At 28.1% G+C, this 8,534-nt stretch overlaps 1 protein-coding gene across 13 annotated transcripts in view; it reads left to right on the top strand.

Annotated features, from left to right (window-relative positions):
• Positions 1-3,115: 3,115 nt before the first annotated feature.
• Positions 3,116-8,534, top strand: part of LOC106883746 (uncharacterized) — a 133,531-nt gene continuing 128,112 nt past the window's right edge. For all 13 annotated transcript variants that reach the window (XR_016243752.1, XR_016243753.1, XR_016243751.1 and 10 more), the window contains exon 1: positions 3,116-3,232. The gene's annotated coding sequence lies outside the window, so the exon portion shown is untranslated. The remainder of the gene's footprint in view (positions 3,233-8,534) is intronic.

The raw sequence follows: 8,534 nt of genomic DNA, 5'->3' as shown, positions 1-8,534 counted from the left end.
CTTTGACAATTCTGAGCTTGAAAATATCTTACCAAATGACAAGAGTACAGTGAATATTTTTGATCTTATAAGCATGTCCATGACTATAGAGTTATTGAATTAAAAAAAAGTGGCTGAAGTTGTTGGAAAGATAGGAAATAATCTTGTGGGCTTCTATTGAGTCATCTACAAGATGTCAAAACTTAAGTGTGTCAATACCCAGAGAAGCAATACATTCAAGATATGGTAAGTGACTGGCAGAGGGTATTCGTCTAGTTGTAGTTTTCTGGACAGCTACCAGCAGCTCGGTATTCTGAACTAGATGGGTTTTCCAGACTAGAGATGCAAACTTTGAATATGGACACACCATATGGACATACATGGTTTAAAACAGATAGCTGTTGAGTAGCAGACAAAGGTTTTACTGAGTGGTGTTAAGACATTTTCAGCCTGTTTGCTCATTTTATGAATGTGGTTTGTCCAATGTAGACCACTGTTGGCAATAACGCCTAGGTCACATTTACCAGCAGACTTCTTAAGGTTGGTGTTATGGAGGGAGTAGGTAAATTTGGAAATTTCCCTTTCAAAATGTAAAGTGGTGCACTTGTCTATAGCCAGTTCCAGTTGCCAGTCAGCGAATCTATTGCTGTACTGTCTCGGTCAGAGTGCAGGAAAGATAGTGTGTAGGATCTGTTCTTGTTATCTCAAGGTAAGTTTAATATTGTTTGCATATTTTAACACAGTAATATACTTCACATTAGCATGTTTCATTAATGTATGTACTAAATAATGGAGAACCAAGAACAGACCCACGTGGGAATCAGATATCATTGCATAAGGTACAGAATGTTGTCTTTGTACCATGACTATCTTTTTACAACTGAAAATGAAGGTACTTAACCAGTTATAAAAATTAACCTTTACACCCACTGCTGTTAAATGCATTAATTCAACAGCTTCAGATAACACCGAGCCAGATGTCAGTGAGACTATAATCATCCTTGGAGGGAATCATAAAGTTAGAAAAATTCAAGTATTTGATTCTGATTTAATTCTGTTGCCCAAGAAAGGTAATGTGAAAAATAGTTAATGATGGAGTAGAAATGATGACTTGCAGGACTAAATGCTTTTCAATGATTTGAGTTCAAATCCTGCATAGGTCATTTCTACTCTTTTCATCTTTTTTATGTTTACCAAACATACAGTAGTGTAATAGAGTTCAGGCCAGGTTTAAACCTTGAGTATTGGTTTGTTGGCCAGAAATCTTGTCACATGTGCTAGCTTGTATTTTTGTTTAATTGACTGTTGCCATCCTATATCCTTCCATAGCCTTATGAGAAGTAACAACAGACACAGTAAGTTTTTGCGAAAATAATACCGACATTTGGTTTCAATCCCCACTCAACGTATTACTATATTGTGAATACACTCGTCTGAAATACATCAGATCTCATTTGTAATCAACAATTATTTTTAGTATCCTTGAATGTTGCTTTTGGTCAGTCCTAAGTGAGCATATGTATGACCAAAAGCGTTCCACAAGTGACCATTTTCATAAGCGAGAACGGCACCATTCCTCCTTGAGAATTTCTCGAATAACTACGAAGTCTTAGGTTTACAGGTAAGAGAAAAGGATGTTGGTTCCTTTCCCAAGGACACTGACCACCTAAAAAAAAGAAAAAGGAAAACGTGTTTATAACTGTGAATGGAAACCAAGTCGCTGGCTCTCCGATCGTCTGGAGCCAACAAGAAGTTTGATAAATACATATAGCCAAATCTGTAAACAAAAATTCAAAAAATATAACTAAAAATATTTTCGTTTTAATAATATAAGAAATACAAATCAATTTGACATACAAAAACAGCGCAATGCCAAATCTATCTTCTACTATGTGTGTGCTTCCATTTGTTTTACGATGACCGTTTATTTTGCGGTGTACTGTGGGTGTGTTGTACTCAAGGAAAGAGAGAAAGAAAGAGTTTTATAGAGTACAAATAAGAAAGAGTGGGTGAGCCTATGCATAGAAGAATGTGTGATACAAGGGAGAGAAATATGTTAGAGAGAGAGAAAGAGAGAAGAAAAAGAGAGGGGAACAAAAAAAGGAGAGTAGGAAACGGGAAACGAGAGACATTGAGATACACATATAAAACATACTTGCTCTCTCTCTCTTTCAAAGAGGGAGAATTAGATAGCTGAGACTGAGCGTCAGAGACATAACAAAGCTGTCAGGCGGGACGCAATGGGTAAGAGTAAGAGAAGCGTCAGGAATAAGATAAATAGATAGATAGAGAGAGAGAGTGAGAAAGAAAGAGAGCAGAATAAAGAGAGAAATGTAACGGCACAGAATGTGGAGGTAAACGATATGAATAGAAAGTAGAAATACACAGAATGATAAGAAGAACGAATAGGAAGTTAGTGAGTGAGGGAAAGAAAGAGGGAGAGACAGAAACGGAGAGAAAGCACAGAACGTGGGAGGAAAAGAGGTTAAAAGAGGGAGAGAGAGAGAGAACGGTGCAGAATATACAGAGAAAGAATTGGATATAGAGGGAGGGAAAGAGTGAATTAGAGGGAGGGAAAATGAAAGAGTAAGAGAGAGACGTATTGAGAGAAAGGAACAAATATGCGAAGAGAAAAAAAAAGAGTTGTGATTATTTAACCCAAATTACCCTTCATTGAGCAGACCTATGACCAAAGGCGCTCCAGCCACAATCATCGCCACTTTTATTTTAAGTACGTCGTCTAACGTGTACTTTGTTTTAAAGGAAATTTGGCTGTTATTTCTACTATATTTGAGTGCATAGAGACTCTCACATAGACTGGTAATAGTCTATGAAATAGGCCGAGAAAGACCGATTGACCAACAAAGGAGAGATAGTGGGTGAGGGAAAGAAAATATAGAAGAGAAGTAAGAATATTCCTTAGAGAGGTACAGTGAGTGAAAGAAAAGCGAAAGGCAATTTACGAACAGAGAGGGAGAGTGAAAAGAAAGACAAGTGAGAAATTACACTGTATGAGGGATAGCAAGAGGAAGGGCAAAGTGCAAACCACAATTTGAGAGGAAGAGGGAGAGGGAAAACACTAAGAAATAAAGAGAAAGGGGCAGAATAAGAGAAAGAGTGTGATAAAGGTGTGAGTGTGTTGCGTTCAGGCGCTTACCTGGTTAGACAGGAGACATTTACTCAGGATCTCTTACATATGTTGTACAGACTTTCTTCTACCCAGCAATGAACTGCAGGATTATGGAGCTTTGTGGTGAGTATATATACCCAACTTCGATATCCCGCCCTAGCTGTGTAATATGTATTACATATGTGTATTTCTTGAGAGAAACATCAACAACGGCAACTAGGGGAATTTCTTCTGCAAGTCGCACTGTCCAACGATAGAGGGTGGTTCGATTAGGATTATGGAGTGTGTGTGTATAATGCTGTAAAACCTAGTACGGATGAATCTAGGTAGGGGTGTTTTTTTTAAATACTCTATGAATGAGATGATAGCGATAAACTGATATAAACCTTATGATAGCAGAACAACAATAATGATGATTGAAACTATTTATTTTGCCACAGAGAAGGACACAGACGTTACAATACAGTTTATGTTAAAATCCATAATTTACAAAATAATAACAATTTAGATTGATGAATTACAAAACAGTAAGTATACTTGCGCATAAATTAACATCCCTCACGAGGGATACAGCAGCTCAGAGGAAGATCAAAGCATCCCCAAACCCAATAAGTAAGTACTCTGATCCGGACAAATGTTCGTTCCCAAATACTTATCGTTACCAGTTGAAAATTGGGTCGATATAATCAGTTCCTTTCTTCAATTTGTGCCTTGTGCCAATGTACGAAATCATCATCGTTATTATCCTTTTGTAATGTCCTCACATCTGTCACCCTTGTGGCAAATAAACGATTATTGTTGTTGTTATAAATAGATTGTATTTTTGCTTAGAGCCTTTGTGGAAAATAACGATATTGTTATTAATCTTTTAATTTCCATTAGAAGAAAAGTACGACTATGCACATCAGAGAACATTAATATACTAGTTACTATAGATATTGTAAAAAAAAGACTGTGGAAAACAACCTCAACACACTGACAATCCGACTGTGTTTGATATTTGTGGTAGGGAGTTTTTTGTATGTTTGTTATGTGAGTAATGCAAGAAAGAGATTAGCGAAGATAGGGATTTGAACCTTCAAAGTTTTGATAGGGGACTTAATAACAGAAACAACAAATTATCTGTATATGTCCCAAATATTTAATATGTACACAAAATATTCAACTAATTACGCCATCATATCATATGCATTCAATTCATATCACACACACACACCACCACTCATTATAGACAGTAACCATATATCATGTTTCATCACATATCACATATACATATATTATATGCATTTCCGTATATCGTATATGTTAACATACCACTCGTATATCCTATAATTTTGCCGACGCAGACCCCTAGATTCATCGGATTTCGTATGTAATACACATACACTATTATATATACTTATATATATATATATATATAATATATATATATATATATATATATATAGTATTCATGCATTCATATCGCCTCCCCTTACAAACTCCAGGTGACATTTCCTGGACCGCAAGATAACCAACTCGTTCTATTAACTCACCAAAGAAAAAAAACCTCGAAGTGTTGCTGTTATTTAATTTTAAAATTACAGCCATTCTTCATGGGCTTTTTTTCCCTTTAGTTTCGAATTGAATAATAATGACTATAAGAACAATACAAGACCATGTGTTGAAGTAGAAGAGCATTTCTGAGGTAATTGACAAGGGGTATATGTTACTGGTATGTTTATTTATCGACCCTATTCTTGAAAGGATTAGGTTTAGCCTCGAACATTGACAAAATTTTATCTTGGAACTGGAAAGGTTCAATAAACCACTAGTACCAATATTAAAACCATCAATAATTACTTATTTGCAATGCATAAAGCCAATTTTTGTATTTTAATGACTCGTCTCTATCGTCATCGTCGTACTAGTAGTAGTAACTATGATGGTTTATAATCGATTTCAATATGACGATGTACAGAGCTGATTTTATAGAATCCAGTTGATTGAAATTGACCTCAGTGTACCACTGGTACCTACTTGATCGATTTCCCCATCCTCCCACTTTTGTTGAATGAAAAGTAAAGCGGGATTCGAACCGTGAGACTGACTCACCGAATAGAGCAGACTACTATTAAGTCTTCATCCATACTAGAATTATCGCTATCAACACACACGCCACAGACAAACGCACGCACACCACACCACACACACACTTTTTTTACAGTCATCTCGCTTTGGCAGAGTAGTGATGTTCAAGCTTTCCAAACGACGGAAATGAGAACAAGAAGGCAATAAATGATGCTTGTTGATGATGGTGAAGAAGATAAAGGAGGGCGAAAGCTAATAAAGACGAGTGTCTTGCTTACACAGTAAACTATACTGTTGAGGATGACGATGACAACAATGATATTGATGGGTGTTGTGTATTGAATTAGGCAACAGATAAATAAACTGTTATTCCTAATTCCTTCCGTTACCTGTTTGTTAATTACTTGTAATTCTTTTTTCTCGGCTTCAGGATATTTTTCCTTTCATTTCTCTCTCTTTTCCCTTCTCTTTATATTCCGATCACTTCTATTTCTCCATCATTCTTTTTCTCTTCGTCCGGTCCCACCCTTCTCTGTTAAAACATTCTTCCGCCCCTATTTTCACTGTCTTTTCTCATTCCTTTTCACCTGTGATATCTCTTCTTGTCTATATATATATATATATATATATATATATATATATATATATATATATACATATATATATATATATATCATATAGATAATATATATATATATATATATATATATATATATATAGTATATATATATGTATATATATTATTGTGTGCGTATGTATGTATCTATATCTATGTAAGTATATGTATATATATATATATATAATGTATATATATATATACATTATATATAATGTATATATATATATACATTATATATATGTATATATATATATACATATATATATGTATATATATATACATATATATGTATATATATATATACATATATATATGTATATATAATATGTATATGTATATATATATATGTATATATATATATTGTATATATATATATGTATATGTATATGTATATATATGTGTATATGTATATGTACTATATATGTGTATATGTATATGTATATATATGTGTATATGTATATGTATATATATGTGTATATATAGTGTATTATATATATGTATATGTATATATATGTGTATATATATGTATATATATGTATATATATATATGTATATATAATATATGTATATATATATATATGTATGTGTATAGATGTATGTATATATATAGATGTATATATATAGATGGATGTATATATATATATATAGATGTATATATATAGATGTATGTATATATATATATATAGATGTTATGTATATAGATGTATGTATATATATATAGATGTATGTATATAGATGTATGTATGTATATAGATGTATGTATGTATATATAGATGTATGTATGTATATATAGATGTATGTATATAGATGTATGTATATATATATATAGATGTATGTATATAGATGTATGTATATATATATATAGATGTATGTATATAGATGTATGTATGTAATATAGATGTATGTATATATATATAGATGTATTATGTATATAGATGTATGTATATATATATAGATGTATGTATGTATATATGTATGTATATATGTATGTATGTATATATGTATGTATATAGGTATGTGTATGTATATAGGTATGTCCATAATGTATGTATGTGTATATATATATATATGTGTATATATATATATGTGTATATATATATGTGTGTATATATATATATATGTGTGTATATATATATATGTATGTATATATGTATGTATGTAAATATGTATGTATGTATATATGTATGTATATATATATGTATGTATATATATATGTATGTATATATATATCTATGTGTATATGTATGTATGTATATATATATGTGTATATGTATGTATGTATATATATATATATATATGTATGTGTTATATATTGTGTATATATATATATATGTATGTGTATATATATGTATGTGTATATATATGTATATATATATGTATGTATATATATATATGTATGTATGTAATATGTATATATGTGTATGTATGTATGTATGTATATGTATATATGTGTATGTATGTATGTATGTATATGTATGTATATATATTATATATATTTATATGTATATGTATGTATATATATATATATATTTATATATATATGTATGTATATATATATATATATTATATATATATGTATGTATATATATATATATATTTATATATATATGTATGTATATATATATATATATTATATATATAGTATGTATATATATATATATTATTTATATATATATGTATGTATATATATGTATGTATAATATATATATATTTATATATAATGTATGTATATATATATATATATATTTATATATATATGTATGTATTATATATATATATATTTATATATATATGTATGTTATATTATATTATATATTTATATATATATATATATATAATATTTATATATATATATATATATTTATATATATATGTATGTATATATATATATATATTATTATATATATATATATTTATATATATATGTATGTATATATATATATATATTTATATATATATATGTATATATATATATTTATATATATATGTATTTATATATATATATATTATATATATATGTATGTATATATATATCTATTTATATATATATGTATGTATATATATATAATTTATATATATATATGTATGTATATATATATATATATATATGTATGTATTTAATATATATATATGTATTTTAAATTTATATATATATGTATGTATATATAATATATAAATATATGTATGATATATATATATATATATATATGTATGTATATATATATTTAATATATATGTATGTATATATATATATATTTATATATGTATGTATATATATATATATTTATATATGTATGTATATATATATATATTTATATATATGTATGTATATATATATTATATATATATGTATGTATATATTATATAGTTATAATATATGTATGTATATATATATATATATTATATATATAATGTATGTATATATATATATTATATTTATATATATATGTATGTATATATATATATATTATATATATATGTATGTATATATATATATATTTATATATATATGTATGTATATATATATATTTTATATATATATGTTGTATTATATATATATTATATATATATGTATGTATTATATATATATATTTATATATATATATGTATATATATATATATATATTTATATATATATGTATGTATATATATACTATATTTATATATATATGTATGTATATATATAATTATATATTTAATATATATAGATACTTATATATATAAATATCTATATAT

Source organism: Octopus bimaculoides, chromosome 11, assembly GCF_046866305.1.
Source record: "Octopus bimaculoides isolate indiv1 chromosome 11, ASM4686630v1, whole genome shotgun sequence".
NCBI lineage: Eukaryota > Metazoa > Mollusca > Cephalopoda > Octopoda > Octopodidae > Octopus > Octopus bimaculoides.
This window is presented reverse-complemented; position numbering and strand designations above follow the sequence as displayed.